At 39.4% G+C, this 22,624-nt stretch overlaps 1 protein-coding gene across 1 annotated transcript in view; it reads right to left on the bottom strand.

Annotated features, from left to right (window-relative positions):
* PFDN4 (prefoldin subunit 4) overlaps positions 1-22,624 on the bottom strand; it is a 371,852-nt gene that overhangs the window by 11,770 nt on the left and 337,458 nt on the right. The gene's annotated exons all lie outside the window — the stretch shown is intronic.

Here is a 22,624-nt window from a genome sequence, read left to right as displayed (position 1 = left end):
ATGTGATCCACTGCAATCAACCACTATCAATCTGTCTCTAGTCTAATCTCTCTGAAGAAGTTTAGGCTATTTTCATTTTGGCCTTTACCTATCGCCAAGTTGTGCAGGTCCATTTTAGATAGACGATTTTCATGATATGAAAGGATAAAAGTGTTGGGGGGTTTTTATACTTTCAAAAGTTTTTTTTTTTTCCTGCAACCACTGAGATGATGATGTGGTTTTGGATGTGATGGTTTTTAATATGATTAATTATGCCAATTGTTTTCCTAATGTTGAACCATCCTAGCATCCCTAGCATAAAACCCACTTCATCATAATGAATGATTTCTTGAATAAATTCCTGTGGTCTGTTAAGATTTTGTTTAAAATTGTTGAGTCAATGTTTATTAATGAAATTGGCCTATAGTGTACATTCTGGGTTTCTTTACCTGGCTTAAGTATTAGGACTATATTGTCTTATTAAAAGATTCTGGTAGGGTTCTTTCTTTCTCAATTTCCCAGAAAAATTAGTGAAGTTAAGAATCCTAACTATAAAAGTAAAATAGAATTCTCTTATAAATCCATCAAGACCAAGAGTTGTTTAGTTTTTTTCCTTTGATCATTCCTCTACAATTAAATCTATTTCCTGTTCTAAGACCAGGTTATTTAAGATACCTATCTGGAAGAACTTGAGAAATAGGGGGCGGAGCCAAGATGGCGGAGTAGAAGCAGGACCCTCCCGCGGCTCCGGCTTCCACCCTCCCCAATCCATGTAAAAAGGGGACTCTAAACAAACTTTGGAGCTGCAGAACCCACAACATGACACAGAGAAGCTAACCTCCCGCTGTTCTCAGCCCAGCAGGCCGGCAGGAATCGGCCAGCGCAGAGGTCTGGGAGCTGAGCCCAGCCCCACCCAAGGCTTTAGCCCCAGGGCGGGCCTGACCAGCCGCCAGCCAGAGGGACTCCAGATCAGCAGCAGCTGTGGCCGTTTCCAGATTTATCAATACACAGATGCGAAGGACAAGGTGAGAGGCCAGTGCAGTCTGGACTTTGGGACCCAGTAAGTGGGAGTGGCTTTTACCCCCAGGGCGAGAAACCGCTGAGACGCCAGCACAGCCAGCCAGCGCCACATGGCGGCTTCAGCTCCTGGCCTGCAGAGTATAGGGGGACCAAGCACCAGTCTGAGGGGTAATCGCTCTTGCTTTAACCTGCTTGGATCTGGATTGCAGTCTAGGGTGGAGGTCCTGGGGTGTGTGTCCAGTTTGCCAGAGTGTGTGGAGACCTCAGAGAGGGCACCCATCTAATACCTCCGGCAGCTGAGAAAACCCCAGCGTTTGGGACGAAAACTCCCCTGTCTGGTGGCAGAGTCCTACTGTGGCAAAAAGCCCAAAAGTCAAATCATTGAGTGGCAAAATGAGCAGGCAAAGGAAACAAAGCAGACAGAAGATTCCAACATTACACTCCTATTTTGGGGATAAGAAGGAGCAAGGCATGGAACAGGAGGAAATCAGTGAAGTCAAAACTCCTGCACCAAAAGCTTCAAAGGAAAATACAAGCTGGTTACAGGCCATAGAGGACCTCAAGAAGCAGATAAGAGAAGTGGAGGAAAAATTGGGAAGAGAAATGAGAACAATGCAAGAAAATTATGAAATGAGAGTCAACAGCCTGACTGAAGAAAATAATACCTTAAAAAACAGACTGACTCAAATGGCAAAGGAGGCTCAAAAAGGCAATGAGGAGAAGAATGCCTTAAAAAGTCGAATTTGCCAGATGAAAAAAGAATCTCAAAAGCTCACTGAGAAGAATCATTCCTTCAGAATTAGATTGGAGCAAATGTAAACTAATGACTTTATGAGAAATCAAGATGCTGTCAAACAGATCCAAACAAATGAAAGAATAGAAGGCAATGTGAAATATCTCATGGGAAAAACCACTGACCTGGAAAATAGATCCAGGAGAGATAATTTAAAAATTATTGGACTGCCTGAGAGCCATGACCAAAGTAAGAGCCTGGAAAGCATCCTCCAGGAAGTTTTCAAAGAAAACTGCCCTGATGTTTTAGAACGAGAGGGCAAAATAGAGGTTGAAAGAATCCACCGATCACCTCCTGAAAAAGATCCCAAAAAGAAAACTCCTAGGAATATTATAGCCAGGTTCCAGAATTCCCAGATTAAGGAGAGAATATTACAAGCAGCCAGGAAGAAACAATTTGAATATTGTGGAAACACAATCAGGATAACCCAGGATCTGGCAGCTTTTACACTGAGGGATCGAAGGGCCTGGAATGTGATATTCCGGAGGTCAAGGGAGCTGGGATTAAAACCAAGAGTCACCTACCCAGCAAAACTGAGTATCATGTTTCAGGGGAAAATATGGTCATTCAGTGGAATACAGGACTTTCAAGCATTCTTGCTGAAAAAACCAGAGTTGAATAGAAAATTTGACATTCAGATACAAGAAGCAAGGGAAGCATGAGATGGTAAACAGGAAAAAGAAATCATAAGGAACTTATCAAAGTTGAACTATTTTTTTGTTTAAAGCAATCGGGGTTGAGTGGCTTGCTCGGGGTTACACGGCCAGTTGTTGTTTCTGGGTGCGGTGCTGGGTGTCTGGGCCCGGATTTGATCCGGGTCGTCCCGGCACTGGGGCCGGTGCTCTTGCTTGCTGAGCCACCTGGCCAAAGTTGAACTATTAACATTCCTACATGGAAAAACAATAATTGTAACTTATGAAACTTTTCTCAGTAGTTGAAGGGATTAGAAATATATATATGTGTATATATATATATATATATATATATATATATGTCTTTATATGAGGGTATGCAGGCATATGAATACATATGTGAATGTGTGTATATACGTTTACAGGTATACATAGATAGAGGGCACGGGACCAATTTAACAGGAAGGGATGATACTTAAAAGGTGAAATTAAGAGGTGAGAGGAATATAATGAGAGGAGATGGGGAGAGACAGAGTGGGGCAAACTATCTCATACAGAAGAGGCAAGGGAAAATGGTTACAATGGAGGGGAAGAATAGGAAGGCAAAAGGGAATGGGTCAACCTTATTCCTATTGAATCTGGCTTGAGGAGGGAGGGAAATACACACTAAATAGGGGATCTCACCCTCCAGGAGAATAGGGGGGGAAGGGGATGTGAGGGGGGATGATGGAAGGGAGGGCGGGCTGAGGGGGAGGGAAGTTGGAAGCACCCACTTTTGAAAAGGGACAGGATCAAAGTAGAAAATAGAACAAGTGGTAGGTGGGATAGGAGGGAGGGAAATATAGTCAGTCTTTTACAATACATCTACTATGTTATTGTTTTGCATTAGCCGCACATGTACAACCTATGCTGAACTGCTTGTCTCCCCAGTGGGGGTGGGTGGCAGGCGGGGGAAGGGAATGAATCTGGAATTGAAAGTTTTAAAATCAAGTATTCAAATATATATATATATGTGTGTGTGTGTGAGTATATATATATATATATATACTATTATTAATACCATCTTACATGTTTTTAAGAAAAAAAAAAGATATACAGGCACTGAGGCATAGAGATCCACTGGAAAAGTTGAAACGGGTATGGGAGAAAATATGGGAGAGAGCAGATTGGAGGTGGGGATATCCTGTGGGACTGCTGTTTTGGGGGGATGAGTGGGGGAAAAACAGGGAGAAAATTTGTAACTCAAAATCTGGCGGAAACGAATGATGTAAATTAGAAGTTAATAAAGCATTAAAAAAAAAAGAAAAAAATAAGATAGCTACCTGGTCTTCTGATAGTTTGAATATTTTATATTTTTCAAGATATTCCTCAATTTCTTTGTATTCTCGGTTTTCTTAGCATACAGCGTTGTATATGTTCTGGTCTTTTTATTTCTTCTGGCTTTGTTATGATTTCAGCTTGCTCATTTGCTATTTAACTGGTATGATTTCCTGATCTCTTATTTTTAATCAAATTAGGTAAGGGATTATTGATTTAGTCTTTTCAAAGAACCAGCTTTTAGCTTTTACTTATCAGTTCTATGAGGGTTTTTTGCTTCCAATTTATCTATTTCTCATATAACTTCTTAGTATCTCCTCTTTTATATTTATTTTAGGTTTTTTATTTTCTAATTTTTTAAAAATGTATATTCAGTTCATTAATCCTCTTTTTCTATTTCGTTAATGTATAAGTGTAAGAATATTTTCCCCTGAAGATTTCTTTAGCAGCAAGATATTTTGATGTTATTTCATCATTATCTTCTCTTACATACTATTTCTGTGATGTTATTTGAATCACTCACTGTTTAAGATCTCATTGTTCAGCCTTCCATTTGAACCAATTTCTATTCTAATTGTATAACAGTCTATAACTATTTCTGCCTTTTTACATTTGTTTGAAATATTTCTGTGCCCTTGTACATGGTCAATTTTTATAAGTTCCTTGTAATATAGAGATTATATGTATGTGTATGGGTCTGTATGTATATACATAAATATATACATACACACCTATATTATTTTGCTGTCTCATTTAGAAGTCATGAGTCTTTTAACTCTAGTTTCTCCAGAAATTAGCTCAGTTCTACATTTTCCCTTTTATCTTTTCTTAGACTTATACAAAACTGACAAAGCAATACTTAAGTCTATAGTCACTGTGGTGTTACTGTCTATGACCTCTTAGAGCTCAGAGGTTTCCTTTATGAATTTGGATGTTATGACACTTGGAACATATGTTTATTACTGATGCTGGTATGTTTTCTAGGCTTCTTTTCAATATAATATAGTTTCCTTGCTTATCTTTTTTATTTTTTGAAGGTTTTTGCTTTGTCTGGTAGCATGATGGCAACTCATTTTTCTGGATTCAATTGATACTTATTAACTTTTTTCCATCCCCTCAGTTTTTATTTTGTGTATGTCTTTGTTTTTAAAATGTTTTTCTTATGAGCAACAGATTGCAAGGTTTTGTTTCAGGTCCTAATAAAAATCCCATCTTCTACAGGAAGCCTTCCTTATCTACTTCCCCTTAATTCCAGTGCCTTCCTCCTGCTAATTATTTCCTATTTATCCTATATATAACTTGTATTGTATTTACTTGTCTGCATCTTATCTCCATTAAATTGTAAGCTCCCTGTGAATAAAGACTCTTATAGGCTCCCATTTGCCTCTTTGTATCTGTAGTGCTTAGTGGTGTCTGGCACGTAGGCGTTTAATGAATATTGATCAACTGATTAAACCTGTCACTTTTTTGGAATCTATTTTAGTGGATTGTTTAATCTATTCACATTTAAAGTTATAAGAATTAGGTTTATGTTTTCATCTATCTGTCTCTAAAATTGTTTTTTCTTCTCAAGATACAATTTTTCCCCCTCCTGCTAAATGAGTACAATATTATGTTCCTCCAGCTTATCTTTTTTCAAGGTGGCCCTGTTCCCACAGGCCCTCTTCCTCTCCCTCCAATTCCCTCTTCTTGTTTGTTATCCCTCTCCCTTTAGGGTTTTATTAGTTCCTTTTTTTGTTCTCTCCTGCTTTTATCTGGTTATACATTTCTTCCTCTTCTTTTCCTTTCAGTTAAGATGCCCCCTTCCTCTCCTTCCCTTCAGCTAATCCTGTTCATTAGGTTTTTTGTTCTTTAATTTCATTTTTATACCCTTTCCCAAAAGAGATTTCTCTCAGCATTTTCATTATCCATCTTCTTTTTCTGCTTATTCTAGACGCTCATTCTCTCATTCAACACTTTTAATTATCTAGTTTCTCTCTTTGCTCTATATTCCTCATGCAATCAAAGCTTCCAAAGATATCCATTCTAGGCTTTCTTCTCAAGGCACTTTCTGCCACTGCCTTGTATAGCTTGGATTCCTCTTTTCCATAGTATCTCACTCCTATAATAATGTCAATTATTGCAGGTGTCAGAAAGCCACTGCCCCATGAAAGTGTCCCTTCCCCATGACATCCTGATTATGCAGCCCATCACTGACCTATACCCCTCCCTTGTAGATACTTTTTTTCCTACATTTGCCTGGAAATGTCTACCCTACATCCCTGCTCTCCTGCTCCTCCAGATGCCAGTTGCCCCCAAGGATTCCAACTCCCATCTTCCCATCCCAATATAGTACAAGCAGACTTTTCAAGCACCAAATCCTCATCTACCTTCACCAAACATCTTTTCATCCATGAGCATTCATCAATGGAACCTCTTCCTACCTTGAAAGTAAGGCCTCTGTCCTTTGCCCTCTTTTTTCTCTTCCTTCCACCACCACCTAACCCACTTCTCTGTACATTCTTTTCTTTCTAAAACCACAGAAATCATCTTTGCCTCACTGCCAGCCCTTGATTTGACCCCAGTGCATTACAAACCCTTCTCTATACCCCTGCTCCATTGTCTCCTTTTTATGTAGCCTTTCATACTGTAATGTAGCCCCCCCCCCCAAAAAAAAAAAAACAGCCTAATTTACCTTTAGGCAGGGCATCACCAGGTTCTGTCCCTGATGCTCCCATCTGCCTCTTCACTGTTAGCTCTACAAAATTTTCAACCTTACCCGTCTCTTCATGTACATTTATTTTTTTTTATTCAGTATTTTATTTTTCCCATTACATGTAAAAATCATTTTTTAAACTTTGAGTTCAAATTCTCTCCCTTCCTTCCCTACCCACCCTGCCACTGAGAAGGCAATCAATTTGATACAGGTTATACATGTGCAGTCATACAAAACACTTCCATAATAGTCATGTATGAAAGACTAACGATAATTCCTTCCATCCTATCCCCACCCTATTTATTCTATTCTCTATCTCCTTTCACATTATCCCTCCCCAAAAATGTTTTGCTTCTGACTACCCCCTCCCCCAATCTGCCCTCCCTTCTATCACCATGCCTTCTCATATCCTCTTCCCCCCTACTTTGTCTTACATTAGATCTCTATACCCAGTTCAATGTGTTTGTTATTCCCTCTTTGGGCCAATTCTAATGAGAGTAAAGTTCACTTACTCCCTCTTACATCCCCTATCTTCCCCTCCACTAAAAAAGTCTTTCCTTGCCTCTTTTATGTAAGATGATTTATCCCATTCTACCTCTCCATTTCTCTTTCTCCCAGTACATTCTTCTTTTACCCCTTAATTTTATTTTTTTAGATATCCCTTCATATTCAACTCATACCTGTGCCCTCTGTCTGTATATATTCACTCTAACTACTCCAATAATGACTTACACATATCATCTTTCCATGTAGGAATGTAAATTATTTAACTTTAATAAGTCCCTTATGATTTCTCTTTCCTGTTTACCTTTTCATACTTCTCCTGAGTCTTGGATTTGAAAGTCAAATTTTCTATTTAACTCAGGTCTTTTCTCCAGAATGCTTGAAATTCCTCTATCTCACTGAAAATCCATTTTTTTTTCCCCTTAAGAATTATACTCAGTTTTCCTGGGTAGGTGATTCTTGGTCTTAATCTTAGTTCTTTAGCCCTCCAAACTATCATATTACAAGCTTTCTGATCCTTTAATGTAGACGCTGGTAAATCTTGTTATCCGGCTAGTAGCTCCACAATACTTGAATTGTTTCTTTCTCACTGCTTGCAATATTTTCTGTTTGACCTGGGAACTCTGGAGTTTGGCTAATATTCCTGGGAGTTTTCATTTGGGGATTTCTTTCAGAAAGTTCTCAGTGAATTCTTTCAATTTCTATTTTACTCTCTAGTTCAAGAGTATTGGAGCAGTTTTCTTTGATAATTTTCTAAAAGATGATGTCTAGGCTTTTTTTGGAATCATGTCTTTCAGGTAGTCCAATAATTTTTAAATTCTCTCTCCTGGATCTTTTTTTCCAGGTCAGTTGTTTTTCCAATGAAATATTTCATATTGTCTTCTATTTTTTTCATTCATTCATTCATTTGGTTTTGGTTTATGATTTCTTGATTTCTCATAAAGTCATTAGCTTCCATTTGCTCCATTCTAATTTTTAAGGAATTATTTTCTTCAGTGAGCTTTTGGACCTCCTTTTCCATTTGGCCAATTCTTTTTTTAAGGCATTCTCCTCGTTGGCTTTTTTACCATTTGTTCTAGTCCACTTTTTAAGGTGTTATTTTCTTCAGTATTTTTTTTTGCGTGTCTTTTACCAACCTATTGACTCATTTTTCATGATTTCCTTGTATCACTCTCATTTCTCTTCCTAATCTTTATTCTACTTCTCTTACTTGATTTTGAAAATTCTTTTTGAGCTTCTCCATGATCTGAGACCAATTCATATTTTTCTTGGAGGCTTTGGATGTAGGAGCTTTGACTTTGTTGTCTTCTTCTGAACACGTTTTGATCTTCCTCACCACAGTTTCTACAGTCAGAGGTTTGTTTGTTTGTTTTCCCCATTGTTTGCTCATTTTCCCAGCTTCTGCTCTGCTTCCAATATGGATAGCAAACTGTTCCAAGCTTCAGTGGTTCTGTGCAGCTGTTTTCAGAGATATTTTTTAGAGACCTGAAAGTTTTTCATTTTTCCAAGGTGGTATGATCTAAGGAGAGGTGTTTACTACTCTACTGTCCCTGTGCTTTGGTCTGTGAGAGATCACAGGCACTCTTTTTGGCCCTGGAACTGTGAGAAGATTCCTCTCTCCACTGCTGCCACAAACTCTGCTATACTATTGCTCCTGCTTGCCCCAGGACTGATACCCTAGACTGCAACCCGGATCCAAGTATGGGCAAAGCAACAAAGTCCTGCCTCAGATCGAGCAAAAAGGCCCAGTAATCTCCTTTGACCAGTTGTTCAATCCCTTTATTGTCTGTGGACTGAGAGTTCTGGAAGCTACTGCTGCTGATTCAGTCACTCCCAAGGCCTGCTCCTGGTGTGCTGAGGCTGGGGCTGTGCTGGCACCACCTGCACCGATTGTGCTTCTCTCTCACCTGGGTCTGACACACCTTTTTTTGCTGACTTTCTAAGTTGTCTTTGGCATCTGTAGGCTAACAAGTCTGGAAACCACTACTGTTGCCAGTGATTCTGTTGCCCAAGGCTTGCGCGATGTTTGCTAGAGCCTAATCTGCATGGCACAGTATATGCTGGATGGCACTCCTCTCTCACACTGGTACAATGACCTTTCCTGTCAGCTTTCCAGCTTATCCTGGGCTGGAAATCTGTTTCATTGTGTCTTTTGGGGGATTCTTTTTAAAGGTAGTTGGAGAGGTTGAGGGGAGAGCTCAGGTGAGTCCCTACCTTTACTCAGCCATCTTGGCTCCTCCCTCCTCACATACATTAAGAAATATGTCTTTTATTGTCATGGCTCTGCTGCTGTTAATATCCTTGCCTCCACATTTATTCACTCCTCCTGCATTTCTATTGTCTGGGGTGTTCAAAGAGTAAACCATCTCTTCAGTTCTGGTTTTATTCCTAAAAATGTTTCAAACTCTTATTTATTATTGAATGTCCACCTTTTTTTCTGGAATGGTTAAATGCAAATTCACAGACTGGGTCACCCTTGGGCTGCTTCCTGAATTCTATTACTCTTTGCAATATATTATTTCATTCCCTCCTTCTTTCTAATAAGATTCAGAATAGTCAGAGGTGGGGAACCTGTGGCCTCAAAGCCACATGTGGCCCTCTAGGTCCTCAAGTGCAGCCCTTTGACTGAATCCAAACTTTACAGAACAAATCCCCTTAATAAAAGAACCCAGAAGGTCATATGTGGCCTTGAGACCGAGGTTCCCCACCCAAGGTCTAGACATTATTTGAATGTCCTTTCCTTTGTATTTTAAGATCCTTCTCCTAATGACTTGCAGAATTTATTATTTTTCCTGGAGGTGATCTGTGAATTCCTTCAATTACAATTTCATTTTCTATGGTTAGAATTTCTTTCATTTCTTTCATTATAGTGTTAAAATATTTTTTGTCTTGTTATGTTGTTCTTGGAGATCTATGATCCTTAGGTTGTTTCTACATTATTATGTCTTCAAGATCAGTATGTTTTGCTTCCACAGTGCACGTATTTTCTTTTAATATGATTGTTTTTTACTTCTCTTCTTGTAGGTTGTCCTTCACTCCTGTGTATTTGCATTCATAATCTATTATTCTCTCTTTCGTTTCTGTGGTGAGGCTTGCCATTGTAGATTCCAGCTTTTCTATTCTGCTCAATATTTCTGCTGTGTGAAGCATAAATTCTGCTCTCTCAATTCTCATTTCTCTTTTAAAAAACAACTCAGGAACAGTATGCTGTGGTTCCATGTTCCCCAAAAATTCCACAGGGTCTTCTGTCTCAAGAGTTGTATCATTTTTCTTTGCCTTGTAGCATTCATTCACTGATGCCTAAATTTGTTTATTGGATTCAGAGGTCATATTTATCTGTTGATGTGGAAAGTCAAAAGATAATTTCAGTCTTTTTTTCCTCTTATTTTCCTTATCACTCATTGTATGACTCCTTTTCATCTGACTGTGGTTTCCTTAGTCATTAGATCTCAAAGCATCTCAGGATCATTCCACACTGGGCAATGGTTCAAGGTTCACATTTCACTAACCTAGGTCTCCGTCCCAACTGACTTTTAGGTGGTTAGAACTGGCTTCAGTTAGATGCTGTGCTCTTTCCCTCAGGCTTGGTGGAGTGCTGTATCCCCACGTGAAGGGTGTCCTCTCCTGGTTACCTGCCTACCTCAATTCTCTGGCCCAGCACCAGAAGTTCAGAGCTATGCAGCACTGTTTTCCACAGCACTGGCAGGAGAGCCTTGCAGTTCTGGTGCTTCAGGTTGCAGGCCCCAGCAGACCTTTGCTTCTGAAGAACTATGGCCAAGCTAGCTGTCCTGGCCTCAGCAAATTTCCATAGCCTAGAGCCAGGGAGTCTCCTCAGCATTAGAAGGAGGGGTTGGAGGGTAAGGGGAAAGAAACAGCATTTAAGCATTAGTTTTGTTATAAGCCTGTGTCATATCCTTTAGTCTACTGGTACAGCTTCATGGCTTGGTAGCATGGGAAGAAGGGGCAAAATGCTCAGTGAGCTTGGGATCAATAAGCTCAGTTCATGGTTTGTTTTGGGTTTTTTTTTTTTTTACCTTCTTTTGGATTCTAGACCATGGAGACAGCTGAAGATGCTTTCTCTTTGGCATATATTCTCTATTTTGGAGAGGTCTGAGAGGTTGTAGGGATCAGAGAAACTGTCTAGTCCTCCATCTTGCTGTTGTGATCTGGAAGTCCTACAGCATAATTTCTATGGGAAAATTTATTCCAAACAATCTACTTACAAAGAAGAAACTGCTTTTAGAAACAATCTTTTTTGAGATTTTATTGATTTTGTTTGTTAAACAACATATGTCTAAGTTGTAGCATAAAATATTAACCTTTAGCCCCCACCCCCCAAAAAAGGCAGTAAAATTTCTGAGGAGATAACTAATCCAGAGTTCTTTTACTTAGTCATTTGAGCAAGTACCTACCTGTCCAACTATTTGTGGATGGAGGACGTGCCACAAAATAAAGAGCTAGAAAAAACCTTAGAAATTATAGAATCATAAAGCATGAAGGGACCTTAAATGCCATTTATTCCAATCTCCTCATTTTACAAATGAAGAAACTGAGGCTCAAATAGGTTAAATTCTTTGACCATAGTCACGCAACTACTGAGTGGCAAAGCTGGGACTCATGCCTATGTCCACTGTTCTTTTCACTATACCACTTTTCCATATCTGAATGGTATGCTAATAAACCATTTTAAAATGGAAATATTGTTACTTGCAGAGCAATAATGGATTTATAATAATCCATATACATTGTTTTTCTTGGTCTTAACCAGAATGTATTCATGAGACAATTTCTTAAAGACCACACTCACCAATAAATAAGCTAAGTGGCCCATACATATATCAAGCATAATGCTTTAGTCACCTTAGTTATCTGTTTCATATGGATTATCAAATCATAACACAAAAAGGGCAGAAATCAGTTACATTATCTACCTGACCTCACAATAAGAAGGGAATACAGAAATCTCTAATTCTCAAGGACTAAAAATGGATGATACTACCCACATGCTCATATATACTACCGTGTTTCCCCGATAATAAGACCTATCCCGAAAATAAGCCCTCCCCTTACTGTGTAAGATTCCTCTAAAATAAGCCCTCCCCCCGAAAATAAGCCCTATTGAGATTGCTACTGTAGTGAAGGTGATCCCCTGCGCTACACACTACATTACGGTACCCTCTGTATCCCCCCCCCCCCCCCCCCGTTAAACGCACGCCGTGCTCCGAGCTGTATCCAATCAGAGCTGCAGCAGTGAGTGCGTCATCCTGTTCTCCCCAGTGATTTGCTTGCTGGCGCCATTGAGAGCAGTGCCGCGGAGGAGAGCTGAGGCAGGACAACATAAAAACCCTGTATGTAAGCGGGAGTGAGGGGGCATGATGGAGGATAAAAAGGGCATGATGGAGGAAAAAAGAACTCAGGGGGCATGATGGAGTGAAAAGGACTGATGGTCATAATTTTATTATTCTGTCTGTTTTGACCCCCGGACATGAGTACAAAAAGGAAGAGCTACTGTATACTGTTGAGTATAAGAAAGCAATTGTAGAGGAGTCACATGGCAAGAATCTTGCAGTTTTCTGTAAAGAAAAACTTTTGGATCTTCGAATGGTCAGAAAATGGAAAGCAGATTATAATAACCTCAATCAACAGGTGGATGAGGGAAAAGGGAAAAAGAGCAGGTCTGGATCAGGTCAGCAGCCCTTATATCCTGACTTGGAGATCCTTATTGGTGAATGGATTGCTGACAGGAGAGCAAAGGCCTTGGTTGTGCGCAGGGCTGATATTCAAGCATTTGCCCTTTCAATGGCACCAGAGTTTCAAATGGTCTCAGAAGGATTCAAAGCATCACAACACTGGTTGGACGGTTTCCTTCAACAGTATGAACTGTCCCTAAGAAGATCAACAACACTGTTTAAGCTGGAAGATGCTGAAGTTATTAAACGTGCACTTGCATTCAAGTCCTTTATTGATAGGATCGACATTTCCAAGTACCAAACCTGCAATATGATTGCTATGGATGAAACTGCAGTGTTTATGGGACAAGGATCTCAAACAACAATTCATCACAGGGGTGCAACGTCAATCTACATTCCTACCACTGGCTATGAAAGTGCACGGGTCACCTGTGTTTTGGCAATTCCTTTGGATAGAAAGAAAGCCACACCTCTAATCATCAGTAAGGGCAAGAAAGATAAGATTGAACGTGTATCTGGCATTTACGTTCTTGAAACCGAAAAAGCCTGGTGTACACAAGCCATTATAAGAAAGTGGGTTGATTTAATGCTGCCACTTGTTATGCGAGGTAACCAAAGAGGTCTGATAGTCTGGGATTCAGCCAGCACTCACCACGCTAAAGAAATGAAGAACTTCCTTGCAGAGAGAAGAATAGATCAAGTAATGATTCCTGCAGGAATGACTGCCTATCTCCAGACCTTTGATATTGCAATAAACAAGCCATTCAAGGACCACTTGCGCATGGAAGTCAATGACTACATTGAAAATAGAATGGAAAGAAATCAGTGTGGAAACTTTGTGAAGCCCTGTCTGCAAGAAGTCGTGACTTGGGTGAAGAAGTCATGGGATAAAATTACTGACAGCTGTGTCGCCAAGGCACTACGAGCAGGTTACCTGGACAAAACATATTCATTTAAAGAGAGCTATATTGCTGGACATGACAGATTGGGTCCACTTCTTCTGAAGGAAATGGAGGCGCAAGACATCCAGGACGGAATTCAGGGTATGGACACTTATGACGATGTTTTTGAAGAAGATGACATGATCTTATGACGATGTTTTTGAAAAAGATGACATGATTGAATAAAGGTACATTTTTTTGTTCACATTTACCTGTTTATTAAAATTGCTGTCAATGTTCATTAAAATAAGCCCTCCCCTGAAAATAAGCCCTCTGGTGTTTTTCTGTCCAAAATAATAATAATAAGACAGTGTCTTATTATCGGGGAAACACAGTACATATTCATTTCCCAAGACCTACCCCTCAATTCCACCTCAACTACAAACAGACAAGGCCACATCCCTGATCTTGCCATTGTGCACAAACGTTCTGCTTCCATGTTCATGAATTCTGAAATTCCTTTATCTGATCACAATCTCTGATCAGTCCATTTCTCCCACTGCTTTATGATCTCCTAACCCTGTTCTTCATCCTCAATATAATGTTTAACTTTTCTTTTCCCCAGTTTTCCTCAAACGATCACCCTTACACTAGTTTCACTCTCCTCCCTTCTGCTTCAGTGAGCCAGCCAGTCCAACTTTATATTATCCTCTATTCTCAAGTCACTTGCCCCCAATGCTACTGCTGATTAAACTTTACGAAGCCTCAACCTTGAATTACTCCCACCATCCACTGCCAAAACTACTAAGGCAATACTTTTCTACCTCCTTAATATCCCATTCACCAGTGATTTTTCCAAACCTTTTCATCCCTCCTCAAATCTCCCATGGCTCCCCCTCTCCCCAGCCTCTCAACTGAGAATCTTGCTTCAAATTTCACTGGGAAAAAATGAGACCATTTGATGAAAGAGTCTCTTCTCGCCACCACCTCATCTCAAATTACTCAAATTACTCTTCCACTCTTTGCTCTTTTACTCCTGCCTCACATAAAGAGGGTGGCCTTTCTCCTTGCCAATGCAAACCTATCTGTATGCACTTTTGATCCCATTTCATTCATTTTCTCTAGCAGGTTGCTCCCTCTATCATCTTTACTCTCTACTCTTTAATCTTTCTGTCTACTAGCTAGATGTCTCCCTGTGTTGCCCACAAATTCACATATCTCCTTATCCTTAAAAAAATTCTCACTTGATCTGTTCATCTCTGCTATAATTATCGTATAGCTCTCCTCTCTTCTCTGGCTAAACAACTTGAGACGGATATCATTATTGCTTCCACTTCCTTTCCTCTCACTCTTTTGATCCTCTGCAGCCTGGCTTCTGACCTCATCACTGAGCTAAACCTGTTCTCTCCAAGGTTACCAGTGATCTCTTAATTTACAAATGTACTGGTCTTTTCTAAATCCTCATCCTTGACCTCTCTGCACCTTTAACACTGAACACTGCTGATCACTCTCTTCTCCTCTGACATTTTCTTCTAAGTTTTAGTGACACTGATTTCTCCTGATTCTCCTTCTACTCCGTCTGTCTTTTTTGCTTGATATTCCTCCATGTCACATAAGCTAAATGTGAGTATCTCCCAGGGTTCCCCACCAATCCTCTTTTCTTCTCCCTCTATACTATTTCTTTTAGTGTTCTCATCCACTCTCACAGATTAATTATATTCAATAATAGTAATAATAGCATTTATATAGCACCATAAGGTTTACAAAGTGCTTCATAAATTTCATCTCATGGTATCCATTTTACAGATGAGGAAATTTGCCTAGTAACACAGCTAGTGTATGAGGAAGGATTTGAACCTCTCTCCACTGTACCACCCAGCTGCCTCAATTTCTATGCAGATTATTTTCAGAGCTATATATCCAGCCCTATACCTTCTTCACTGTTCTCTAGCCTCATATCTGTAACTATTAGACTTCTCACACTGGGTGTTCCATAAATAAATACATCTAGAGCTTAACTCATTATCTACCCCTCAATGAAAAACTCTCCCTTCCTCCTCAGTTCCCAATTACTATAAAGGGCATCAGAATCCAACAACTACCCACTATTGCAACGTAAGTGTTATCCTCAACTCTACTTACCAATCCCAGATATCAAATTAGTTGCCAAGGCATGCTGACTCTACCTGCACAACATCTCTTATATACTCTCCCTTCTCTCCTCTGACTCTGGAACAGACCTTTATTATTTCACAGTTTGACTATTGCTATAGTCTTCTGGTTGGTCTCCCTGACCCTAGTCTTTCCCCACTCTGATCCACTCAGCTACCAAAGTGATTTTCCTAAAGTACTGGTCTTACCACATCGCCTTCCTACCATTTAATACATTCCAACAGCTCCCTATTTATTACCTACAGGTTCAAATAAAAAATCCTGTCTGACTTTTAATACACTTCATAATATTACAGTACCTTTCTAACTTTCTAGTGTTCTCATACTTTTCTTCCCTCTATATATTCTACAATCTAGTAACACTGGACTCCTTGCTTTTCCTCCCACAAGATACTACATCTCCCAACTCTGAGCATTTTCACTGACTATCCCTCATGTCTATTACACTCTCCCTCTTCCATCTATGCCTCCTAGCTTCCTTGATGGTCTCAGCTAAAACCTGTTCTGCAAGTCTTTGTTGCCTCCTCACTACTAGTGACTTCACTCTGAAATTATCAGCTATCACACATATGTATATATACACATACATATGTATAAATGATATATTATGCATGCATATATATACATAAGCACATATTCTTGAATGTACATAGTAGTCTTCATGTTGCCTCCATTAAAACATAAGTTGCTTGAGGGCAGGGGTTGTTTTGGGCTTTCTTTGTAGCCCAGAACTCAGGATAGTGCCTGGCTCATAATAACTGCCTAATAAATACCTTTTGCTTTCCTGCTTGCCATACAGCATATCCAAAATTCTATCTGCTGTTTTAGCACTAAAAATTTTAAACTGCACTAAGGCAAGGGGTCCCAAAATATATATTCTTTAAAAGCTTTTAAGATATGATGGTGATTTGTGCCATAAAAAGCAAATACAAGGTATCCTATGCTGTAGTATAGTTTTAAACTATACTAAGACATTAAGATGAGTATGCTTTTTGTGTAGGAGAAACAAAGTCAGATGTGAATATAACTTTTAATTACAAGTTAACTAACACGGGAATTTCTGTTCAAAGTTTCCTGAGCATCGATTCCTAATAGTCTTTCAATTTATGATAGGTTCAGGGGCCTAGATCCCAAAAGTCAGAGGAATCATAACAAAATGCAAGTAAAAATAATATTGAAAATTAAATACAAGAAAAGATTACATACAATATGAGGTCACATAAGGAAATATAAAGTAATTTCAAGAAGAAGAAAGTAGTAACAACTGAGGGAAATCAGGAAAGAGTAGGTAAGGCATCTGAGCTGAACCTTGAAGGAAACTGAAAATTTTATAAAGGGGGAAGTGAAAAGACAATACATTCCTTATATGAGGGGAAAATAGCCTGTGCAAAGAAAATAACATGACAAGTTAAGAGAATGAGACCATATTGGCTGGAGAATAGAGTTTGTAAAGCAAGTTCATATGAAAAAAGTCTAGAAAGACAGATGGAAACAATTGTGAAGAGATTTAAATGGAAGGCTAAGGAAGTTCTATTTCATTACAGAGTCAAGAGGAAACCACTGATGATTTTTAAGAAGGAGTAACATGGTCAGAACTGTATTTTAGGAATATCAATTTGAATACTATGTGAATAGTTGTCTATTTCTATTATCTATGAGAATAGATTAAACAGAAAATACTAGAAGCAAGGAGACCAATTAGGAAGCTAATGATATTGTTCAAGTAATAGGTAAGGGCTTGAAAAAGAATGGTGGACATTTGACTAGAGAGAATCAACATAAATTAGTATGGAATGTAAAGCAATAAAGGAGAGAAGAACGATTTTAGAAATGAATATGAATGACTGGAAGCATAATGGTGCCCTAAAAAGAAACAGAGAAGTATAGAATGGGAATGGGTTTTGAGGGAAACGAGTTCTATTTGTATATGATGGATTTGAAATGTAGTCAAGTCTTCCAAGTGGAGATCTCCCACAGCAAGTTGTTGATTTAGGGCTGGAGTTCAGGAGAGAGATCATTGCTAAATATACAATACAGTTAGTTTTAACGTGTTAAGAAGTCTATACACTATGTACCTTTAGATTTCTATTGATCTTTTTATGTACATGATCCCCTCTCCAATTGGATTTTACATTCCTCGGGCAGAGACAATGTCATAGAATAAAAAAAAATCTCAGAACCAAGAGTATATAGTCTATAGGACAAGATGCTAAATGGTTTGCCCAAAGCCCCCAAACCCATTGCTTTTAGACCTCTATGCATCCTTACTGCCCTGCATATTGTCTAATTCAATGTTTGCGAAAAATAGATTGAGCATAAAATTGACCATTGTTTCTTGACAAAATAGACTGAATACAGAATTCTAAAGTCAACAAGTCAAGAAGAATTTAAGTGCCTACTATACAACAGGCAACGTGAGAAATGGGGATATAGAGAAAGGCAAAACCAGTTCTCAAGCTTACCATGAAACGAGGGAGACAAAATACAAACAAGACAGACACAAGATAAACTGGAGACAATCACAGAGGGAAAGCACAAACATTAAGGGGGTGAGGAACAGCTTCTAGTAAAAGGTGGGATTTTAGCTGAGGCTTGAAGCAAGTCAATGAAGCTAAGAGGGAGAGATGAAGGGGGAAAACATCCCATTACAGGTCTAAGAGATGACCCATGAAAATACATGGAACTGGGAGAGGCATATACAATAATGACTACATGGTGTTTTTAAAGTTTATCATTAAGTCATTTTCCAGTTGTATTCGAATCTCTGTGACACTATTTGAGGTTTTCTTGGCAAAGATAACTGGAGTGATTTGCCATTTCCTTCTCCAGTTCATTTTACAGATGAGGAAACTGAGACAAACAGGGTTATGTGATTTGTCCAGAGTGACATAGCTAGTAACTATCTGAGGCCACATTTGAACTCAGGTCTTCCTGACTTCAGGCCCAGTGCTCTATCCACTGCACCACACAGCTGCCCAGCTTTCAAGTTTACAAAGTGTTTAATATCCACTGCCTTACTTCAGTCCCTGTGAGGTAGGTTCTAGCAGAATTATCCCATTTTTACAGAGGAGGTAATTAAACCAAGTGCCTGCTGTCACACAGCTAGCATTGGTACCAGGAATGGAACCCAGGTCTTCCTGATTCAAAGTGCAGAATTCTGCACACTATACCACATGAGGCTGCATATCATGGCAATGAAGTCAATACCTTTAATATAAGTAATGTTTCCCTCTCCCTCACCCCACCCCCTCAACACTGTGAAACAGATAGTGCAAGTATTAGCCACTTTTTACCTAGAGGTAAAATGAGATCTAAATAAGTTAATAATAAATAAAATAAGTTAAATAATCTGCTCAACCTCACAATCATTAATCCTTTCACCCCTCCCTTGCTGATTCTAAATCATTTCTCAAGACAGCTGTTCCAAACCTTTTTTTCCTTTCCATACCCTCTTAGCAGAGAACCTCATCTCATATTTGACTGAAAAGAGGCCATTCACCCTGAGCTTCCTCATTCCCTATTTTGTATCACAAAATCCCTTTAACATCATCTCCCCATTCTCACTTCCTTTACTCCTCTCTCTGATGAAGAGGTCCTTGTCCTCACTAAGGCCAATTGCTCTACTGTTATCCTTGACCCTACTGCCTGCTATCTATTTTGGCAGATTATTCTGGCAATCATCTTCATCCCCCTTGATACTTTACATACACATACACATACACACACACACACACACCAATCTAATGTGACAGACAGTAAGTACAGTAGAAAGGGTATTTGACTTTGAAGCTGGAGGGCATAGATTCAAATACTTCTTCTGTTATTTACTACACAGGCAAGAAACCTCCCCCTTCATCCTAAATCTTTCCCTCTCCCATTCATTCCATCTTCTAGTTATCACTGAAACCTGGCTCCCCACTGATGATGAAGCTTCCTGGCCACCTTTTCCATTACTGGCTGCACCTTCCCTTATTTCCCTTGGTTCTCCCTATTAACAGAATAATAATTCTATTATTCAGTAACCTCTCCTTCTTTGAGGTCATGCAATTCATATCTACCACTTATTCAAAAGCCTGGCAGCTGTTGTCTGTAGACCTGCAGGTCACTCCCCTTCCTTTCTCAATGATTCTGGTACCTGGTTCACAATTTTTCTCTGCTCTGCATCTCCTGCCCTCATACTAAGGAACTTCAATATACATACTGATTCTCCTTCAAACACCCTTACGTTCCTCATTATGTTTTTCAACCTACTCCTTTCCCATGACTTTCATCCCACCTCAGGCATACACAAAATAGTCATAGCCTTGATCTTGCCATCATCCACAAATTTATTGTCTCCAAGCTCAAGAATTAAAAAGTGCCCTTATTTGACCAAAATCTACTGGTTTTCCAATTCTCCCTCTACCTTCTCTTACCAAACCCTAGTCTTCATCCACTCCATGACCTCCAATCCCTCAACCCTTCAGTTCCCTCTGAACCATCTCTCCTGAATTTGCCACTCTCCCTTTTTTTTCTCATTTTAACCCCTTGGTGAACCAGTTCAACTTTATGCTGTCCTCTTCTCCAGTCACAAGATCCCCTGCCAATCCTCAGTCTTGGAATTCTCCCACTATGCACCCCCTCCAATCCTACACATGTGCTACTGAATGAAGGTGAAGAAAATCATTCAACCATTTTGATTACGTCTACTAAACATTTAGGTTATACAACCTCAACTAGGCGCTCACCAATGCTAGGCATTCCTATTATACCTACCTTAGCAACTCACTATCTCACTCTCCACAGTGGATCTTCCAAACCTTTTCATACCTTCCCAAATCTCTCATAGTTTCTTCTTCCCCACACCCTCTCATCTGAGAACTTTGCCTCACATTTTGAAGAAAAAAATGAGGTCATCCACTGTGAACTCTCTCTTCTCTATTCCATACCACTCAAATGTCTTCTGCCACTATCTCCTTCACCCCGTATTACATGAAAAGGGGACCTTATTCCTTACCAAGGCTAATTCCTCCACATGTCAAAGTGATACCATTCCATTCAATCTCCTCCAAGAGACTGTTCACTATTACTCCTACTCTATAACTTATCATCAATCTATCCCTGTCTACTGGCTCCTTCCTTACTGGTTACAAAAATGCATGTCCATGTCTCCTCCAATCCCAAAAAAACACTCATTAGATCCTTCTATACTATACCATGCTATTTTCCTTTATCTCTTCTGTCCTTAATAGCTAAACAAACTCCTTGAAAAGATGATCAACAAATAGATGCCTCCACTTTCCTGTCACTCTTTGGCAATTAAAGCTCTTCACAACCTGGTTTCAGATAATCTTTCCAGCTTTAATATACATCCCTTCCCTTAATACACTCTAATTGACCATCTTGCTATTCCCCATCAAATTGTATTCAATTTTCTATCTCCCTGACTTTGCAGAAGCCATCCAATCATACTTGAAATGGACTATTTCCTCACATCCAAATTTACTTAATACAACTCCAATCATCTCCTTTCCTGATGCTTACTACATGTGTGACCCTGAACAAGTCATTTAACCCAGGAAGGTTAAGGTCCTCAGTTCTCTCATCTGTAAAATGCAGGGGGCTAAACTAGATGGCTTCTGAAGTCTTTTCTAGCTCTAGACTTATGATTCCTCCAGGGACACTTGCTTGTCCCTCCCAAATTGTATTTTATCTATTTTGAATCTTATTTATATATATTACAAAATTGGGTGTCGTAATTGATACCTCTGCCTCAAACCTCTTATTCCATATCTACCAACACATCTGCCAAAGTGCTTTTTCTTAAGTGTCGATCTGACCATGTCACTCTCCTACTCAAAAAGGCCCAGTGACTGTTTCCTATTGCCCCCAGGATAAAATATAAACTTATGTGTTTAGTTCATTAAAGTCCTTCAAAACTCAGTCAATTCCTATCTTTCCAACCTAATTAAACATTACTCTCCCACCTTCACACTGCCATCTAACCAAACAGCCTTCTCTCTGTTCCACACTTGGCACTACATCTTCCATCTAACTCATTTCCTTCAAGAAACAGCTCAAAACCACCTTTTAAAGGCAATCCTTCCTGATCCTCCCAGGGGCCAGAGCAGAGGAGGTGCTTAATAAGTGCTTGCTGACTGATCTATCTGCACATATCATCTTCCCAGATAGACTCCAAACCCTTCAGGTGTGGGAACAATTTATTTTTGTCATTTTATCTCAAGTACCTGCACATACTATATGCTTACTGACTAATTAGGTGTCAAGGTCAGAATTCAAACCCAGCCTGTCAAATCCACTAAATCATTCTTTCCCACAAATTTCACTGGAATGAATCTCACTTTTACTATGAAATGTAACAATCCCAAACTCCCCAAATGGGAAAGTAATTCCTAATAGACTGGGATTAGGCTTCAAAGTTGGTGGCAATGTCCTCTCTACACATTTTTTTTTCTTTTAAATATTCAGGCTTCCTTTGGGAATTCATAGCCCCTACTGTGTGAGGACAATCTGTGCCTAAATTTGTGCTTAACACTAGATTCACAGACCAGTGGTCAAAATGAACACTGACTTTCCTACTTATTCAATGATCTTAGACAATTCACTTCCTCAGTGTGGTTCTCAGGTGGGATTTTCAGGGGTCCCTACCACAGGATCCAGTGAACAGACAGATTAGTTTATTTTGTAATCCTATGTAACACTGGCCATAGAGTCAGGAGACCTGAGTTCAAATCAGACCTCAGCCACAAGCTGTGTGACCAGCAAGCCAGGTAGTCTACCTCAGTTTCCTCACCTGTAAAATGAGAATAACAACAGTACAGTACCTACCCTCCTAAGGTTGTGGTGAGGATCAAATAAGATAATATGTGTCACACACTTTGCAAACCTTAAGATGCTACATAAATGCCAATTACTATTATTATTATCGTCGTTATTATTTA

Source organism: Petaurus breviceps, unplaced genomic scaffold, assembly GCF_028583685.1.
Source record: "Petaurus breviceps papuanus isolate PSGF00001 unplaced genomic scaffold, PetGlider_PUasm1.0 90847, whole genome shotgun sequence".
Lineage (NCBI taxonomy): Eukaryota > Metazoa > Chordata > Mammalia > Diprotodontia > Petauridae > Petaurus > Petaurus breviceps.
This window is presented reverse-complemented; position numbering and strand designations above follow the sequence as displayed.